General features: G+C 29.7%; 1 long non-coding RNA gene across 1 annotated transcript in view; it reads left to right on the top strand.

Moving 5' to 3' along the window:
- LOC127735863 (uncharacterized) overlaps positions 1-22,523 on the top strand; it is a 100,619-nt gene that overhangs the window by 18,676 nt on the left and 59,420 nt on the right. Inside the window, exons 2-4 of the long non-coding RNA XR_007998625.1 lie at positions 539-618; positions 1,107-1,174; positions 13,991-14,069. This is a non-coding gene — a long non-coding RNA (uncharacterized LOC127735863). The remainder of the gene's footprint in view (positions 1-538; positions 619-1,106; positions 1,175-13,990; positions 14,070-22,523) is intronic.

Raw genomic sequence — 22,523 nt, 5'->3', positions numbered from 1 at the left:
TTTCATGGTTCATTGGTCAATCTTAAGTTTTCCTGGTTAAGTTTATTTCTGAGATACTATATGCAATAGGTCATCTATATTTAAGGCATGTAATGATTGTGAGGTGTACATGTCTGTCTGGCAGGGTTCATCTGATCTAGACCTCATTTTCATGGTTCATTGATCATGGTTAAGTTTTCCTGGTTAAGTTTGTTTATGTGAAGTGCATTAGGTCAAATATATTAAAAGCAAGATTTACATGTATTTCTAGTTTGGTTTATCTGACCTTGACCTCACATTCTTGGATCATGTTTGTTTGTTTTTCCTGAAACAACAGATTGAAGCTTTATAACAAATTGGTCTAAAAATTTTTTCATTCAAATTTATACTCTAATGCTGAATATTTTAATGAGAATGTATAGTAATTGTAATTATATACTTTTCTCTTAATTTGGGATTTAACATAAAACATGCATCACATTTTTTTCTGAATTGATTGCAACAGCAAAAAGTCTGGATTTAAAGCAGAAACTAATTTATAATTTTTGTTTTGTTACAGATTATACAGCCTAAATATGTAACACTCCTATAACATGACAGATGCTTTCATTGTAGATAGCACATTAGGATGTTGCACATGTAGGTATTTGGTCATTACAATTGTTCTTAAAACTATGTTTATGTTTGTTAGGTAATAAAAATCCGTTTTTTCCTGAACAGTTTGACAAAAAGATGCTTTATGTTGAAATGGGTCTCGTAAAAGCAGACCTCTGCAGAGAGCAAACTTTAGATTTTGATATAACATTGATGAATTTAATGGGCGCTAATCTCGTAAAAGCAGATCCCCAAGCAGAGCTGATTACATAGTATGATAACTTGTGTTTATGGTAAATGTATTTAGTTTTTTGTCTGGCTCTATTTCATTATCAACCAGTTTGAAACTTTTTAACAAATTGGTCTCAAAAAAAATTTCTTCAAATTTATACTCTAATGAAATATATTCTTAATGGAATGTATAGTAGTTATAAATATTCTTGTCCAACATGCAAAAGATTAAATTCTGAAAAAATTGCAACAGCAAATAGTCTGTATTTAAAGCTGATATTAATTTATAGTTTTTGTTAAAGATACATCTAAATATGTTGCACTCCTAGACAGAGAAGATGGATTCATGGCAGATAGGAAGAGTCAACATGTAAGTATTTGGTCATTACAATTGTACTTAAAACTATGTTAATATTTGGAAGTCAATAAAAATCTGTTTTCACTGAAACAATAGCTTAAAATTTTATTACAGATTGGTCTAAAATATCTTTTATTCGAATTTCAAATGTGGTATATTTTAATAAGAATGAAAGAGTAATTGTAAATTAATTGTCTGTAATTTAAGATTTGACATAAAACATGAATCACATTAATTTTTTAATTCTTTTAACAGCCATTAAATATTCTCTATCTAAAGCTGATGCTAATTTAAATTTTTTCTTTTGTAACAGATACAGCCCAGATATGTTCCACTCCTACCCAATGAATATGGTTTCATGGTAGATGCACATTAGGATGTTTAACATGTAGGTAGTCATTACAATTGTACTTTAGACTATGTTTATATGTGTTGGGTAATAAATATCAGTTTTCACTGGAACAACAGCTTAAATAAAATTTTATTTCAAATTAGTGTACATATTTCTTTTGTTCAAATTTATAATCTAGTGAAGTAAATTTTAACATGAATGCATAGTAATTTTAAATATTCTTGTGTCCAATTTAGGATTTGACATCAAATATGAGTGACATTTATTTTATAATTGTTGCAACAGCCAATAGTCTCTATTTGAAGCTGATACTAATTGATGATTTGGTTTTGTTATAGATACAGCCTAAATATGTTACACTCCTAGACAATGAAGATGGTTTCATGGTAGATTGATCACACATCTGGATACGTAGCATGTAGGTATTTGGTATTTTTAATTGTACTTTAAACTATGTTTATATGGTTTGCAGGTAACAAAAATAAGTTTTCCCTGGAAGCTTAAATTAGATTTGATTACAGATTGATTTAAAATTTCTTCAATTCAAATTTATACTCTTATGAAGATTATTTTAATGATAATGTATAGAAATTGTTTATATACTTGTCTTCAAATTAAGATTTTTCATCAAAAATGCATCATATTAATTTTGAATTAATTGCAACAACCAATATTCTCTATTTAAAGCTGATACTGATTTAGAGTTTTTGTTTTTGTTACAGATACAGACTAGATATGTTACCCTCCTAGACAATGAAGATGCTTTCATGGTATACAGCACAGGAAGATTTGTATCATGTAGGTATTTGGTCATTATAATTGTACTTTTAACTCTTTTTATATGTGTTGGGTAACAAAAATCAGTTTTCCCGTTGAACAACAGTTTGAAATTTTATTACAAATTTGTCGAACATTTCTTTTATTCAAATATTTACTGTAATAAGTTAAGTAATTGTAAATATTCTAGTCTCCAATTTAGGATTTGACATAATACATGCATCACATTAATTTCTGAATTGATTGCAACATCAAATATTCCCTATTTAAAGCTGATACTAATTTACAATTTTTGTTTTTGTTACAGATAACGCCTAAATATGTTACACTCTTCGACAATGAAAATGGTTTCATTGTAGATAGCACATTAGGATTAGTCACATGTACGTATTTATTCATTACAATTTTTTTATTTAAACTAGGTTTATTAGCTCACCTGCAAGTGAGCTTTTCTCATCACTTGGCGTCCGTCGTCGTCCGTTAACTTTTACAAAAATCTCCTCTGAAACTACTGGGCCAAATTTAACCAAACTTGGCCACAATCATCACTAGGGTATCTAGTTTTAAAAATGTGTCTGATGACCCCGCCTGCCAACCAAGATGGCTGACATGGCTAAAAATAGAACATAGGGGTAAAATGCAGTTTTTGGCTTATATCTCTGAAACTCAAGCATTAAGAGCAAATCTGACTAGAGTAAAAATGTTCATCAGGTTAAGATCTATCTGCCCTGAAATTGTCAGATGAATCAGACAACCCGTTGTTGGGTTGCTGCCCCTGAATTAGTAATTTTAAGGAAATTTTGCAGCTTTTTGTTATCTTGAATATTATTATAGATGAAGATGAACTGTAAACAGCCATTATGTTCAGCAAAGTCAGATCTACAAAGAAGTCAACATGACCAATATGGTCAATTGACCCCATAAGGAGTTATTGCCCTTTAAAGTCAAATTTAACAATTATTCGTAAATTTTTGTATTCTTTTACAAAACTCTTCTCTCCTGAAACAACTGAGACAAATTTAACCAAACTTGGCCACAATCATCACTAGGGTATCTAGTTTAATAAATGTGTCCGATGACCCTGCCTGCCAACCAACATGTCAGACATGGCTAAAAATAGAACTTTGGGGGAAAATGCAGTTTTTGACTTGTATCTCTGAAACTAAAGCAAATGTATAACGGTTGCATTATTTCATGCATCAATTGTAAATAAAAAATATCAGGTGAGCGACACAGGCTCCTTGGAGCCTCTAGTATTTGTTGGGCATTAAAATCAGTTTTCACTGAAACAACAGATTGAAGCTTTATAACAAATTGGTCTAAAATTTCTTTTATTCCTATTTATATTCTTATGGAGTATATTTTAATAAGAATGTATAGTTATTGTAAATATACGTCTCCAAGTTAGGATTTGACATAAAACATGCATCACATTAATTTCTGAATTGATTGCAACAGCAAAAAGCTTTGATTTTGAAGCTGAAACTAATTTAAAATATTTTTTTTTTTTTGTACAGATACTGCCTAAATATGTAAGACTCCTATACCATGAAAGATGCTTCCATTGCAGATAGCACATTAGGATGTTGCACATGTAGGTATTTATTCATAACAATTGTTCTTAAAACTATGTTTATATTTGTTAGGTAATAAAAATCAGTTTTTCCTGGAACAACAGCTTGAAATTTGATTACAAATTGGTCCTACATTACATTTATTGAAATATTCACTGTAATGAGATATATTTTAATAAGAATGTATAGTGATTGTAAAAATTCTTTTTTCCAATTAAGGATTTGACATTACAACATGCATCACATTAATTTCTGAATTGATTGCAACAGCAAATAGTCTGGATTAAAAGCTGAAATTAATGTTTATTTTTTTTGTTTTCATTACAGATACAGCCTAAATATGTAAGACTCCTATACCATGAAAGATGCTTCCATTGCAGATGCACATTAGGATAAGTCACATGTACGTATTTGGTCATTACAATTTTCCTTCAAACTATATTTATATTTGTTAGGTAATAAAAATCAGTTTTTTCCTGAAACAACAGATTGAAGCTTTATAACAAATTGGTCTAAAATTTCTTTCATTCAAATTTATACTCTAATGCTGAATATTTTAATAAGAACGTATAGTAATTGTAATTATATACTTTTCTCTATTTTGGGATTTAACATAAAACATGCATCACATTATTTTCTGAATTGATTGCAACAGCAAAGAGTCTGGATTTAAAGCGTAAACTAATTAATAATTTTTGTTTTTGTTACAGATTATACAGCCTTAATATGTAACACTCCTATACCATGAAAGATGCTTTCACACATTAGGATGTTGCACATGTAGGTATTTGGTCATTACAATTGTTCTTAAAACTATGTTTATGTTTGTTAGGTAATAAAAATCCGTTTTTTCCTGAACAGTTTGACAAAACGATGCTTTATGTTAAAATGGGTCTCGTAAAAGCAGACCTCTGCAGAGAGCAAACTTTAGATTTTGATATAACATTGATGAATTTAATGGGCGCTAATCTCGTAAAAGCAGATCCCCCAGCAGAGCTGATTACATAGTATGATAACTTGTGTTTATGGTAAAATGTATTTAGTTTTTTTGTCTGGCTCTATTTCATTATCAACCAATTTGAAACTTTATTACAAATTGGTCTCAAAAAAATTTCTTCAAATTTATACTCTAATGAAATATATTCTTAATGACTGAGCTGAAGGACGCCTCCGGGTGCGGGAATTTCTCGCTACATTGAAGACCTGTTGGTGACCTTCTGCTGTTGTCTGTTCTATGGTCGGGTTGTTGTCTCTTTGACACATTCCCCATTTCCATTCTCAATTTTATTAATGGAATGTATAGTAATTATAAATATTCTTGTCCAACATGCAAAGATTAAATTCTGAAAAAATTGCAACAGCAAATAGTCTGTATTTAAAGCTGATATTAATTTATAGTTTTTGTTAAAGATACATCTAAATATGTTGCACTCCTAGACAGAGAAGATGGATTCATGGCAGATAGGAAGAGTCAACATGTAAGTATTTGGTCATTACAATTGTACTTAAAACTATGTTAATATTTGGAAGTCAATAAAAATCTGTTTTCACTGAAACAATAGCTTAAAATTTTATTACAGATTGGTCTAAAATATCTTTTATTCGAATTTCAAATGTGGTATATTTTAATAAGAATGAAAGAGTAATTGTAAATTAATTGTCCGTAATTTAAGATTTGACATAAAACATGAATCACATTAATTTTTTTATTTTTTTAACAGCCATTAAATATTCTCTATCTAAAGCTGATGCTAATTTAAATTTTTTCTTATGTAACAGATACAGCCCAGATATGTTCCACTCCTACCCAATGAATATGGTTTCATGGTAGATGTACATTAGGATGTTTAACATGTAGGTAGTCATTACAATTGTACTTTAGACTATGTTTATATGTGTTGGGTAATAAATATCAGTTTTACCTGGAACAACAGCTTAAATAAAATTTTATTTCAAATTAGTGTACATATTTCTTTTGTTCAAATTTATAATCTAGTGAAGTAAATTTTAACATGAATGCGTAGTAATTTTAAATATTCTTGTGTCCAATTTAGGATTTGACATAAAATATGAGTGACATTTATTTTATAATTGTTGCAACAGCCAATAGTCTCTATTTGAAGCTGATACTAATTGATGATTTGGTTTTGTTATAGATACAGCCATAATATGTTACACTCCTAGACAATGAAGATGGTTTCATGGTAGATTGATCACACATCTGGATACGTAGCATGTAGGTATTTGGTATTTTTAATTGTACTTTAAACTATGTTAAAATGGTTTGCAGGTAACAAAAATAAGTTTTCCCTGGAAGCTTAAATTAGATTTGATTACAAATTGATTACAAATTTCTTCAATTCAAATTTATACTCTTATGAAGATTATTTTAATGATAATGTATAGAAATTGTTTATATACTTGTCTTCAAATTAGGATTTTTCATCAAAAATGCATCATATTAATTTTGAATTAATTGCAACAACCAATATTCTCTATTTAAAGCTGATACTGATTTAGAGTTTTTGTTTTTGTTACAGATACAGACTAGATATGTTACCCTCCTAGACAATGAAGATGCTTTCATGGTATACAGCACACGAAGATTTGTATCATGTAGGTATTTGGTCATTATAATTGTACTTTTAACTCTTTTTATATGTGTTGGGTAACAAAAATCAGTTTTCCCGTTGAACAACAGTTTGAAATTTTATTACAAATTTGTCGAACATTTCTTTTATTCAAATATTTACTGTAATAAGTTAAGTAATTGTAAATATTCTAGTCTCCAATTTAGGATTTGACATTAAACATGCATCACATTAATTTCTGAATTGATTGCAACATCAAATATTCCCTATTTAAAGCTGATACTAATTTACAATTTTTGTTTTTGTTACAGATAACGCCTAAATATGTTACACTCTTCGACAATGAAAATGGTTTCATTGTAGATAGCACATTAGGATTAGTCACATGTACGTATTTATTCATTACAATTTTTTTATTTAAACTAGGTTTATTAGCTCACCTGCAAGTGAGCTTTTCTAATCACTTGGCGTCCGTCGTCGTCCGTTAACTTTTACAAAAATCTCCTCTGAAACTACTGGGCCAAATTTAACCAAACTTGGCCACAATCATCACTAGGGTATCTAGTTTTAAAAATGTGTCCGATGACCCCGCCTGCCAACCAAGATGGCTGACATGGCTAAAAATAGAACATAGGGGTAAAATGCAGTTTTTGGCTTATATCTCTGAAACTCAAGCATTTAGAGCAAATCTGACTAGAGTAAAAATGTTCATCAGGTTAAGATCTATCTGCCCTGAAATTGTCAGATGAATCAGACAACCCGTTGTTGGGTTGCTGCCCCTGAATTAGTAATTTTAAGGAAATTTTGCAGCTTTTTGTTATCTTTAATATTATTATAGATGAAGATAAACTGTAAACAGCCATTATGTTCAGCAAAGTCAGATCTACAAAGAAGTCAACATGACCAATATGGTCAATTGACCCCATAAGGAGTTATTGCCCTTTAAAGTCAAATTTAACAATTATTCGTAAATTTTTGTATTCTTTTACAAAAATCTTCTCTCCTGAAACAACTGAGACAAATTTAACCAAACTTGGCCACAATCATCACTAGGGTATCTAGTTTAATAAATGTGTCCGATGACCCTGCCTGCCAACCAACATGTCAGACATGGCTAAAAATAGAACTTTGGGGGAAAATGCAGTTTTTGACTTGTATCTCTGAAACTAAAGCAAATGTATAACGGTTGCATTATTTCATGCATCAATTGTAAATAAAAATATCAGGTGAGCGACACAGGCTCCTTGGAGCCTCTAGTATTTGTTGGGCATTAAAATCAGTTTTCACTGAAACAACAGATTGAAGCTTTATAACAAATTGGTCTAAAATTTCTTTTATTCCTATTTATATTCTTATGAAGTATATTTTAATAAGAATGTATAGTTATTGTAAATATACGTCTCCAATTTAGGATTTGACATAAAACATGCATCACATTAATTTCTGAATTGATTGCAACAGCAAAAAGCTTTGATTTTGAACATGAAACTAATTTAAAATATTTTTTTTTTTTGTACAGATATTGCCTAAATATGTAAGACTCCTATACCATGAAAGATGCTTCCATTGCAGATAGCACATTAGGATGTTGCACATGTAGGTATTTATTCATAACAATCGTTCTTAAAACTATGTTTATATTTGTTAGGTAATAAAAATCAGTTTTTCCTGGAACAACAGCTTGAAATTTGATTACAAATTGATCCTACATTACATTTATTGAAATATTCACTGTAATGAGATATATTTTAATAAGAATGTATAGTGATTGTAAAAATTCTTGTCTCCAATTAAGGATTTGACATTACAACATGCATCACATTAATTTCTGAATTGATTGCAACAGCAAATAGTCTGGATTAAAAGCTGAAATTAATGTTTATTTTTTTTTGTTTTCATTACAGATACAGCCTAAATATGTAAGACTCCTATACCATGAAAGATGCTTCCATTGCAGATGCACATTAGGATAAGTCACATGTACGTATTTGGTCATTACAATTTTCCTTCAAACTATATTTATATTTGTTAGGTAATAAAAATCAGTTTTTTCCTGAAACAACAGATTGAAGCTTTATAACAAATTGGTCTAAAATTTCTTTCATTCAAATTTATACTCTAATACTGAATATTTTAATAAGAACGTATAGTAATTGTAATTATATACTTTTCTCTATTTTGGGATTTAACATAAAACATGCATCACATTATTTTCTGAATTGATTGCAACAGCAAAGAGTGGATTTAAAGCGTAAACTAATTAATAATTTTTGTTTTTGTTACAGATTATACAGCCTTAATATGTAACACTCCTATACCATGAAAGATGCTTTCACACATTAGGATGTTGCACATGTAGGTATTTGGTCATTACAATTGTTCTTAAAACTATGTTTATGTTTGTTAGGTAATAAAAATCCGTTTTTTCCTGAACAGTTTGACAAAACGATGCTTTATGTTAAAATGGGTCTCGTAAAAGCAGACCTCTGCAGAGAGCAAACTTTAGATTTTGATATAACATTGATGAATTTAATGGGCGCTAATCTCGTAAAAGCAGATCCCCCAGCAGAGCTGATTACATAGTATGATAACTTGTGTTTATGGTAAAATGTATTTAGTTTTTTTGTCTGGCTCTATTTCATTATCAACCAATTTGAAACTTTATTACAAATTGGTCTCAAAAAAATTTCTTCAAATTTATACTCTAATGAAATATATTCTTAATGACTGAGCTGAAGGACGCCTCCGGGTGCGGGAATTTCTCGCTACATTGAAGACCTGTTGGTGACCTTCTGCTGTTGTCTGTTCTATGGTCGGGTTGTTGTCTCTTTGACACATTCCCCATTTCCATTCTCAATTTTATTAATGGAATGTATAGTAATTATAAATATTCTTGTCCAACATGCAAAGATTAAATTCTGAAAAAATTGCAACAGCAAATAGTCTGTATTTAAAGCTGATATTAATTTATAGTTTTTGTTAAAGATACATCTAAATATGTTGCACTCCTAGACAGAGAAGATGGATTCATGGCAGATAGGAAGAGTCAACATGTAAGTATTTGGTCATTACAATTGTACTTAAAACTATGTTAATATTTGGAAGTCAATAAAAATCTGTTTTCACTGAAACAATAAATTAAAATTTTTTTACAGATTGGTCTAAAATATCTTTTATTCGAATTTCAAATGTGGTATATTTTAATAAGAATGAAAGAGTAATTGTAAATTAATTGTCCGTAATTTAAGATTTGACATAAAACATGAATCACATTAATTTTTTTATTTTTTTAACAGCCATTAAATATTCTCTATCTAAAGCTGATGCTAATTTAAATTTTTTCTTATGTAACAGATACAGCCCAGATATGTTCCACTCCTACCCAATGAATATGGTTTCATGGTAGATGCACATTAGGATGTTTAACATGTAGGTAGTCATTACAATTGTACTTTAGACTATGTTTATATGTGTTGGGTAATAAATATCAGTTTTACCTGGAACAACAGCTTAAATAAAATTTTATTTCAAATTAGTGTACATATTTCTTTTGTTCAAATTTATAATCTAGTGAAGTAAATTTTAACATGAATGCGTAGTAATTTTAAATATTCTTGTGTCCAATTTAGGATTTGACATAAAATATGAGTGACATTTATTTTATAATTGTTGCAACAGCCAATAGTCTCTATTTGAAGCTGATACTAATTGATGATTTGGTTTTGTTATAGATACAGCCATAATATGTTACACTCCTAGACAATGAAGATGGTTTCATGGTAGATTGATCACACATCTGGATACGTAGCATGTAGGTATTTGGTATTTTTAATTGTACTTTAAACTATGTTAAAATGGTTTGCAGGTAACAAAAATAAGTTTTCCCTGGAAGCTTAAATTAGATTTGATTACAAATTGATTACAAATTTCTTCAATTCAAATTTATACTCTTATGAAGATTATTTTAATGATAATGTATAGAAATTGTTTATATACTTGTCTTCAAATTAGGATTTTTCATCAAAAATGCATCATATTAATTTTGAATTAATTGCAACAACCAATATTCTCTATTTAAAGCTGATACTGATTTAGAGTTTTTGTTTTTGTTACAGATACAGACTAGATATGTTACCCTCCTAGACAATGAAGATGCTTTCATGGTATACAGCACACGAAGATTTGTATCATGTAGGTATTTGGTCATTATAATTGTACTTTTTTAACTCTTTTTATATGTGTTGGGTAACAAAAATCAGTTTTCCCGTTGAACAACAGTTTGAAATTTTATTACAAATTTGTCGAACATTTCTTTTATTCAAATATTTACTGTAATAAGTTAAGTAATTGTAAATATTCTAGTCTCCAATTTAGGATTTGACATTAAACATGCATCACATTAATTTCTGAATTGATTGCAACATCAAATATTCCCTATTTAAAGCTGATACTAATTTACAATTTTTGTTTTTGTTACAGATAACGCCTAAATATGTTACACTCTTCGACAATGAAAATGGTTTCATTGTAGATAGCACATTAGGATTAGTCACATGTACGTATTTATTCATTACAATTTTTTTATTTAAACTAGGTTTATTAGCTCACCTGGCCCACAGGGCCAAGTGAGCTTTTCTCATCACTTGGCGTCCGTCGTCGTCCGTTAACTTTTACAAAAATCTCCTCTGAAACTACTGGGCCAAATTTAACCAAACTTGGCCACAATCATCACTAGGGTATCTAGTTTTAAAAATGTGTCCGATGACCCCGCCTGCCAACCAAGATGGCTGACATGGCTAAAAATAGAACATAGGGGTAAAATGCAGTTTTTGGCTTATATCTCTGAAACTCAAGCATTTAGAGCAAATCTGACTGAGTAAAAATGTTCATCAGGTTAAGATCTATCTGCCCTGAAATTGTCAGATGAATCAGACAACCCGTTGTTGGGTTGCTGCCCCTGAATTAGTAATTTTAAGGAAATTTTGCAGCTTTTTGTTATCTTTAATATTATTATAGATGAAGATAAACTGTAAACAGCCATTATGTTCAGCAAAGTCAGATCTACAAAGAAGTCAACATGACCAATATGGTCAATTGACCCCATAAGGAGTTATTGCCCTTTAAAGTCAAATTTAACAATTATTCGTAAATTTTTGTATTCTTTTACAAAACTCTTCTCTCCTGAAACAACTGAGACAAATTTAACCAAACTTGGCCACAATCATCACTAGGGTATCTAGTTTAATAAATGTGTCCGATGACCCTGCCTGCCAACCAACATGTCAGACATGGCTAAAAATAGAACTTTGGGGGAAAATGCAGTTTTTGACTTGTATCTCTGAAACTAAAGCAAATGTATAACGGTTGCATTATTTCATGCATCAATTGTAAATAAAAATATCAGGTGAGCGACACAGGCTCCTTGGAGCCTCTAGTATTTGTTGGGCATTAAAATCAGTTTTCACTGAAACAACAGATTGAAGCTTTATAACAAATTGGTCTAAAATTTCTTTTATTCCTATTTATATTCTTATGAAGTATATTTTAATAAGAATGTATAGTTATTGTAAATATACGTCTCCAATTTAGGATTTGACATAAAACATGCATCACATTAATTTCTGAATTGATTGCAACAGCAAAAAGCTTTGATTTTGAACATGAAACTAATTTAAAATATTTTTTTTTTTTGTACAGATATTGCCTAAATATGTAAGACTCCTATACCATGAAAGATGCTTCCATTGCAGATAGCACATTAGGATGTTGCACATGTAGGTATTTATTCATAACAATCGTTCTTAAAACTATGTTTATATTTGTTAGGTAATAAAAATCAGTTTTTCCTGGAACAACAGCTTGAAATTTGATTACAAATTGATCCTACATTACATTTATTGAAATATTCACTGTAATGAGATATATTTTAATAAGAATGTATAGTGATTGTAAAAATTCTTGTCTCCAATTAAGGATTTGACATTACAACATGCATCACATTAATTTCTGAATTGATTGCAACAGCAAATAGTCTGGATTAAAAGCTGAAATTAATGTTTATTTTTTTTTGTTTTCATTACAGATACAGCCTAAATATGTAAGACTCCTATACCATGAAAGATGCTTCCATTGCAGATGCACATTAGGATAAGTCACATGTACGTATTTGGTCATTACAATTTTCCTTCAAACTATATTTATATTTGTTAGGTAATAAAAATCAGTTTTTTCCTGAAACAACAGATTGAAGCTTTATAACAAATTGGTCTAAAATTTCTTTCATTCAAATTTATACTCTAATACTGAATATTTTAATAAGAACGTATAGTAATTGTAATTATATACTTTTCTCTATTTTGGGATTTAACATAAAACATGCATCACATTATTTTCTGAATTGATTGCAACAGCAAAGAGTCTGGATTTAAAGCGTAAACTAATTAATAATTTTTGTTTTTGTTACAGATTATACAGCCTTAATATGTAACACTCCTATACCATGAAAGATGCTTTCACACATTAGGATGTTGCACATGTAGGTATTTGGTCATTACAATTGTTCTTAAAACTATGTTTATGTTTGTTAGGTAATAAAAATCCGTTTTTTCCTGAACAGTTTGACAAAACGATGCTTTATGTTAAAATGGGTCTCGTAAAAGCAGACCTCTGCAGAGAGCAAACTTTAGATTTTGATATAACATTGATGAATTTAATGGGCGCTAATCTCGTAAAAGCAGATCCCCCAGCAGAGCTGATTACATAGTATGATAACTTGTGTTTATGGTAAAATGTATTTAGTTTTTTTGTCTGGCTCTATTTCATTATCAACCAATTTGAAACTTTATTACAAATTGGTCTCAAAAAAATTTCTTCAAATTTATACTCTAATGAAATATATTCTTAATGACTGAGCTGAAGGACGCCTCCGGGTGCGGGAATTTCTCGCTACATTGAAGACCTGTTGGTGACCTTCTGCTGTTGTCTGTTCTATGGTCGGGTTGTTGTCTCTTTGACACATTCCCCATTTCCATTCTCAATTTTATTAATGGAATGTATAGTAATTATAAATATTCTTGTCCAACATGCAAAGATTAAATTCTGAAAAAATTGCAACAGCAAATAGTCTGTATTTAAAGCTGATATTAATTTATAGTTTTTGTTAAAGATACATCTAAATATGTTGCACTCCTAGACAGAGAAGATGGATTCATGGCAGATAGGAAGAGTCAACATGTAAGTATTTGGTCATTACAATTGTACTTAAAACTATGTTAATATTTGGAAGTCAATAAAAATCTGTTTTCACTGAAACAATAAATTAAAATTTTTTTACAGATTGGTCTAAAATATCTTTTATTCGAATTTCAAATGTGGTATATTTTAATAAGAATGAAAGAGTAATTGTAAATTAATTGTCCGTAATTTAAGATTTGACATAAAACATGAATCACATTAATTTTTTTATTTTTTTAACAGCCATTAAATATTCTCTATCTAAAGCTGATGCTAATTTAAATTTTTTCTTATGTAACAGATACAGCCCAGATATGTTCCACTCCTACCCAATGAATATGGTTTCATGGTAGATGCACATTAGGATGTTTAACATGTAGGTAGTCATTACAATTGTACTTTAGACTATGTTTATATGTGTTGGGTAATAAATATCAGTTTTACCTGGAACAACAGCTTAAATAAAATTTTATTTCAAATTAGTGTACATATTTCTTTTGTTCAAATTTATAATCTAGTGAAGTAAATTTTAACATGAATGCGTAGTAATTTTAAATATTCTTGTGTCCAATTTAGGATTTGACATAAAATATGAGTGACATTTATTTTATAATTGTTGCAACAGCCAATAGTCTCTATTTGAAGCTGATACTAATTGATGATTTGGTTTTGTTATAGATACAGCCATAATATGTTACACTCCTAGACAATGAAGATGGTTTCATGGTAGATTGATCACACATCTGGATACGTAGCATGTAGGTATTTGGTATTTTTAATTGTACTTTAAACTATGTTAAAATGGTTTGCAGGTAACAAAAATAAGTTTTCCCTGGAAGCTTAAATTAGATTTGATTACAAATTGATTACAAATTTCTTCAATTCAAATTTATACTCTTATGAAGATTATTTTAATGATAATGTATAGAAATTGTTTATATACTTGTCTTCAAATTAGGATTTTTCATCAAAAATGCATCATATTAATTTTGAATTAATTGCAACAACCAATATTCTCTATTTAAAGCTGATACTGATTTAGAGTTTTTGTTTTTGTTACAGATACAGACTAGATATGTTACCCTCCTAGACAATGAAGATGCTTTCATGGTATACAGCACACGAAGATTTGTATCATGTAGGTATTTGGTCATTATAATTGTACTTTTTTAACTCTTTTTATATGTGTTGGGTAACAAAAATCAGTTTTCCCGTTGAACAACAGTTTGAAATTTTATTACAAATTTGTCGAACATTTCTTTTATTCAAATATTTACTGTAATAAGTTAAGTAATTGTAAATATTCTAGTCTCCAATTTAGGATTTGACATTAAACATGCATCACATTAATTTCTGAATTGATTGCAACATCAAATATTCCCTATTTAAAGCTGATACTAATTTACAATTTTTGTTTTTGTTACAGATAACGCCTAAATATGTTACACTCTTCGACAATGAAAATGGTTTCATTGTAGATAGCACATTAGGATTAGTCACATGTACGTATTTATTCATTACAATTTTTTTATTTAAACTAGGTTTATTAGCTCACCTGGCCCACAGGGCCAAGTGAGCTTTTCTCATCACTTGGCGTCCGTCGTCGTCCGTTAACTTTTACAAAAATCTCCTCTGAAACTACTGGGCCAAATTTAACCAAACTTGGCCACAATCATCACTAGGGTATCTAGTTTTAAAAATGTGTCCGATGACCCCGCCTGCCAACCAAGATGGCTGACATGGCTAAAAATAGAACATAGGGGTAAAATGCAGTTTTTGGCTTATATCTCTGAAACTCAAGCATTTAGAGCAAATCTGACTGAGTAAAAATGTTCATCAGGTTAAGATCTATCTGCCCTGAAATTGTCAGATGAATCAGACAACCCGTTGTTGGGTTGCTGCCCCTGAATTAGTAATTTTAAGGAAATTTTGCAGCTTTTTGTTATCTTTAATATTATTATAGATGAAGATAAACTGTAAACAGCCATTATGTTCAGCAAAGTCAGATCTACAAAGAAGTCAACATGACCAATATGGTCAATTGACCCCATAAGGAGTTATTGCCCTTTAAAGTCAAATTTAACAATTATTCGTAAATTTTTGTATTCTTTTACAAAACTCTTCTCTCCTGAAACAACTGAGACAAATTTAACCAAACTTGGCCACAATCATCACTAGGGTATCTAGTTTAATAAATGTGTCCGATGACCCTGCCTGCCAACCAACATGTCAGACATGGCTAAAAATAGAACTTTGGGGGAAAATGCAGTTTTTGACTTGTATCTCTGAAACTAAAGCAAATGTATAACGGTTGCATTATTTCATGCATCAATTGTAAATAAAAATATCAGGTGAGCGACACAGGCTCCTTGGAGCCTCTAGTATTTGTTGGGCATTAAAATCAGTTTTCACTGAAACAACAGATTGAAGCTTTATAACAAATTGGTCTAAAATTTCTTTTATTCCTATTTATATTCTTATGAAGTATATTTTAATAAGAATGTATAGTTATTGTAAATATACGTCTCCAATTTAGGATTTGACATAAAACATGCATCACATTAATTTCTGAATTGATTGCAACAGCAAAAAGCTTTGATTTTGAAGCTGAAACTAATTTAAAATATTTGTTTTTTTTGTACAGATATTGCCTAAATATGTAAGACTCCTATACCATGAAAGATGCTTCCATTGCAGATAGCACATTAGGATGTTGCACATGTAGGTATTTATTCATAACAATCGTTCTTAAAACTATGTTTATATTTGTTAGGTAATAAAAATCAGTTTTTCCTGGAACAACAGCTTGAAATTTGATTACAAATTGGTCCTACATTACATTTATTGAAATATTCACTGTAATGAGATATATTTTAATAAGAATGTATAGTGATTGTAATAATTCTTGTCTCCAATTAAGGATTTGACATTACAACATGCATCACATTAATTTCTGAATTGATTGCAACAGCAAATAGTCTGGATTAAAAGCTGAAATTAATGTTTATTTTTTTTTGTTTTCATTACAGATACAGCCTAAATATGTAAGACTCCTATACCATGAAAGATGCTTCCATTGCAGATGCACATTAGGATAAGTCACATGTACGTATTTGGTCATTACAATTTTCCTTCAAACTATATTTATATTTGTTAGGTAATAAAAATCAGTTTTTTCCTGAAACAAAAGATTGAAGCTTTATAACAAATTGGTCTAAAATTTCTTTCATTCAAATTTATACTCTAATGCTGAATATTTTAATAAGAACGTATAGTAATTGTAATTATATACTTTTCTCTATTTTGGGATTTAACATAAAACATGCATCACATTATTTTCTGAATTGATTGCAACAGCAAAGAGTCTGGATTTAAAGCGTAAACTAATTAATAATTTTTGTTTTTGTTACAGATTATACAGCCTTAATATGTAACACTCCTATACCATGAAAGATGCTTTCACACATTAGGATGTTGCACATGTAGGTATTTGGTCATTACAATTGTTCTTAAAACTATGTTTATGTTTGTTAGGTAATAAAAATCCGTTTTTTCCTGAACAGTTTGACAAAACGATGCTTTATGTTAAAATGGGTCTCGTAAAAGCAGACCTCTGCAGAGAGCAAACTTTAGATTTTGATATAACATTGATGAATTTAATGGGCGCTAATCTCGTAAAAGCAGATCCCCCAGCAGAGCTGATTACATAGTATGATAACTTGTGTTTATGGTAAAATGTATTTAGTTTTTTTGTCTGGCTCTATTTCATTATCAACCAATTTGAAACTTTATTACAAATTGGTCTCAAAAAAATTTCTTCAAATTTATACTCTAATGAAATATATTCTTAATGACTGAGCTGAAGGACGCCTCCGGGTGCGGGAATTTCTCGCTACATTGAAGACCTGTTGGTGACCTTCTGCTGTTGTCTGTTCTATGGTCGGGTTGTTGTCTCTTTGACACATTCCCCATTTCCATTCTCAATTTTATTAATGGAATGTATAGTAATTATAAATATTCTTGTCCAACATGCAAAGATTAAATTCTGAAAAAATTGCAACAGCAAATAGTCTGTATTTAAAGCTGATATTAATTTATAGTTTTTGTTAAAGATACATCTAAATATGTTGCACTCCTAGACAGAGAAGATGGATTCATGGCAGATAGGAAGAGTCAACATGTAAGTATTTGGTCATTACAATTGTACTTAAAACTATGTTAATATTTGGAAGTCAATAAAAATCTGTTTTCACTGAAACAATAGCTTAAAATTTTATTACAGATTGGTCTAAAATATCTTTTATTCGAATTTCAAATGTGGTATATTTTAATAAGAATGAAAGAGTAATTGTAAATTAATTGTCCGTAATTTAAGATTTGACATAAAACATGAATCACATTAATTTTTTTATTTTTTTAACAGCCATTAAATATTCTCTATCTAAAGCTGATGCTAATTTAAATTTTTTCTTATGTAACAGATACAGCCCAGATATGTTCCACTCCTACCCAATGAATATGGTTTCATGGTAGATGTACATTAGGATGTTTAACATGTAGGTAGTCATTACAATTGTACTTTAGACTATGTTTATATGTGTTGGGTAATAAATATCAGTTTTACCTGGAACAACAGCTTAAATAAAATTTTATTTCAAATTAGTGTACATATTTCTTTTGTTCAAATTTATAATCTAGTGAAGTAAATTTTAACATGAATGCGTAGTAATTTTAAATATTCTTGTGTCCAATTTAGGATTTGACATAAAATATGAGTGACATTTATTTTATAATTGTTGCAACAGCCAATAGTCTCTATTTGAAGCTGATACTAATTGATGATTTGGTTTTGTTATAGATACAGCCATAATATGTTACACTCCTAGACAATGAAGATGGTTTCATGGTAGATTGATCACACATCTGGATACGTAGCATGTAGGTATTTGGTATTTTTAATTGTACTTTAAACTATGTTAAAATGGTTTGCAGGTAACAAAAATAAGTTTTCCCTGGAAGCTTAAATTAGATTTGATTACAAATTGATTACAAATTTCTTCAATTCAAATTTATACTCTTATGAAGATTATTTTAATGATAATGTATAGAAATTGTTTATATACTTGTCTTGAAATTAGGATTTTTCATCAAAAATGCATCATATTAATTTTGAATTAATTGCAACAACCAATATTCTCTATTTAAAGCTGATACTGATGAGTTTTTGTTTTTTGTTACAGATACAGACTAGATATGTTACCCTCCTAGACAATGAAGATGCTTTCTTGGTTTACAGCACACGAAGATTTGTATCATGTAGGTATTTGGTCATTATAATTGTACTTTTAACTCTTTTTATATGTGTTGGGTAACAAAAATCAGTTTTCCCGTTGAACAACAGTTTGAAATTTTATTACAAATTTGTCGAACATTTCTTTTATTCAAATATTTACTGTAATAAGTTAAGTAATTGTAAATATTCTAGTCTCCAATTTAGGATTTGACATTAAACATGCATCACATTAATTTCTGAATTGATTGCAACATCAAATATTCCCTATTTAAAGCTGATACTAATTTACAATTTTTGTTTTTGTTACAGATAACGCCTAAATATGTTACACTCTTCGACAATGAAAATGGTTTCATTGTAGATAGCACATTAGGATTAGTCACATGTACGTATTTATTCATTACAATTTTTTTATTTAAACTAGGTTTATTAGCTCACCTGCAAGTGAGCTTTTCTCATCACTTGGCGTCCGTCGTCGTCCGTTAACTTTTACAAAAATCTCCTCTGAAACTACTGGGCCAAATTTAACCAAACTTGGCCACAATCATCACTAGGGTATCTAGTTTTAAAAATGTGTCCGATGACCCCGCCTGCCAACCAAGATGGCTGACATGGCTAAAAATAGAACATAGGGGTAAAATGCAGTTTTTGGCTTATATCTCTGAAACTCAAGCATTTAGAGCAAATCTGACTGAGTAAAAATGTTCATCAGGTTAAGATCTATCTGCCCTGAAATTGTCAGATGAATCAGACAACCCGTTGTTGGGTTGCTGCCCCTGAATTAGTAATTTTAAGGAAATTTTGCAGCTTTTTGTTATCTTTAATATTATTATAGATGAAGATAAACTGTAAACAGCCATTATGTTCAGCAAAGTCAGATCTACAAAGAAGTCAACATGACCAATATGGTCAATTGACCCCATAAGGAGTTATTGCCCTTTAAAGTCAAATTTAACAATTATTCGTAAATTTTTGTATTCTTTTACAAAACTCTTCTCTCCTGAAACAACTGAGACAAATTTAACCAAACTTGGCCACAATCATCACTAGGGTATCTAGTTTAATAAATGTGTCCGATGACCCTGCCTGCCAACCAACATGTCAGACATGGCTAAAAATAGAACTTTGGGGGAAAATGCAGTTTTTGACTTGTATCTCTGAAACTAAAGCAAATGTATAACGGTTGCATTATTTCATGCATCAATTGTAAATAAAAATATCAGGTGAGCGACACAGGCTCCTTGGAGCCTCTAGTATTTGTTGGGCATTAAAATCAGTTTTCACTGAAACAACAGATTGAAGCTTTATAACAAATTGGTCTAAAATTTCTTTTATTCCTATTTATATTCTTATGAAGTATATTTTAATAAGAATGTATAGTTATTGTAAATATACGTCTCCAATTTAGGATTTGACATAAAACATGCATCACATTAATTTCTGAATTGATTGCAACAGCAAAAAGCTTTGATTTTGAAGCTGAAACTAATTTAAAATATTTGTTTTTTTTGTACAGATATTGCCTAAATATGTAAGACTCCTATACCATGAAAGATGCTTCCATTGCAGATAGCACATTAGGATGTTGCACATGTAGGTATTTATTCATAACAATCGTTCTTAAAACTATGTTTATATTTGTTAGGTAATAAAAATCAGTTTTTCCTGGAACAACAGCTTGAAATTTGATTACAAATTGGTCCTACATTACATTTATTGAAATATTCACTGTAATGAGATATATTTTAATAAGAATGTATAGTGATTGTAATAATTCTTGTCTCCAATTAAGGATTTGACATTACAACATGCATCACATTAATTTCTGAATTGATTGCAACAGCAAATAGTCTGGATTAAAAGCTGAAATTAATGTTTATTTTTTTTTGTTTTCATTACAGATACAGCCTAAATATGTAAGACTCCTATACCATGAAAGATGCTTCCATTGCAGATGCACATTAGGATAAGTCACATGTACGTATTTGGTCATTACAATTTTCCTTCAAACTATATTTATATTTGTTAGGTAATAAAAATCAGTTTTTTCCTGAAACAAAAGATTGAAGCTTTATAACAAATTGGTCTAAAATTTCTTTCATTCAAATTTATACTCTAATGCTGAATATTTTAATAAGAACGTATAGTAATTGTAATTATATACTTTTCTCTATTTTGGGATTTAACATAAAACATGCATCACATTATTTTCTGAATTGATTGCAACAGCAAAGAGTCTGGATTTAAAGCGTAAACTAATTAATAATTTTTGTTTTTGTTACAGATTATACAGCCTTAATATGTAACACTCCTATACCATGAAAGATGCTTTCACACATTAGGATGTTGCACATGTAGGTATTTGGTCATTACAATTGTTCTTAAAACTATGTTTATGTTTGTTAGGTAATAAAAATCCGTTTTTTCCTGAACAGTTTGACAAAACGATGCTTTATGTTAAAATGGGTCTCGTAAAAGCAGACCTCTGCAGAGAGCAAACTTTAGATTTTGATATAACATTGATGAATTTAATGGGCGCTAATCTCGTAAAAGCAGATCCCCCAGCAGAGCTGATTACATAGTATGATAACTTGTGTTTATGGTAAAATGTATTTAGTTTTTTTGTCTGGCTCTATTTCATTATCAACCAATTTGAAACTTTATTACAAATTGGTCTCAAAAAAATTTCTTCAAATTTATACTCTAATGAAATATATTCTTAATGACTGAGCTGAAGGACGCCTCCGGGTGCGGGAATTTCTCGCTACATTGAAGACCTGTTGGTGACCTTCTGCTGTTGTCTGTTCTATGGTCGGGTTGTTGTCTCTTTGACACATTCCCCATTTCCATTCTCAATTTTATTAATGGAATGTATAGTAATTATAAATATTCTTGTCCAACATGCAAAGATTAAATTCTGAAAAAATTGCAACAGCAAATAGTCTGTATTTAAAGCTGATATTAATTTATAGTTTTTGTTAAAGATACATCTAAATATGTTGCACTCCTAGACAGAGAAGATGGATTCATGGCAGATAGGAAGAGTCAACATGTAAGTATTTGGTCATTACAATTGTACTTAAAACTATGTTAATATTTGGAAGTCAATAAAAATCTGTTTTCACTGAAACAATAGCTTAAAATTTTATTACAGATTGGTCTAAAATATCTTTTATTCGAATTTCAAATGTGGTATATTTTAATAAGAATGAAAGAGTAATTGTAAATTAATTGTCCGTAATTTAAGATTTGACATAAAACATGAATCACATTAATTTTTTTATTTTTTTAACAGCCATTAAATATTCTCTATCTAAAGCTGATGCTAATTTAAATTTTTTCTTATGTAACAGATACAGCCCAGATATGTTCCACTCCTACCCAATGAATATGGTTTCATGGTAGATGTACATTAGGATGTTTAACATGTAGGTAGTCATTACAATTGTACTTTAGACTATGTTTATATGTGTTGGGTAATAAATATCAGTTTTACCTGGAACAACAGCTTAAATAAAATTTTATTTCAAATTAGTGTACA

The sequence above is a fragment of the Mytilus californianus genome, unplaced genomic scaffold, assembly GCF_021869535.1.
Source record: "Mytilus californianus isolate M0D057914Y unplaced genomic scaffold, xbMytCali1.0.p SCAF_3, whole genome shotgun sequence".
NCBI classification, from domain to species: Eukaryota; Metazoa; Mollusca; class Bivalvia; order Mytilida; family Mytilidae; genus Mytilus; species Mytilus californianus.
This window is presented reverse-complemented; position numbering and strand designations above follow the sequence as displayed.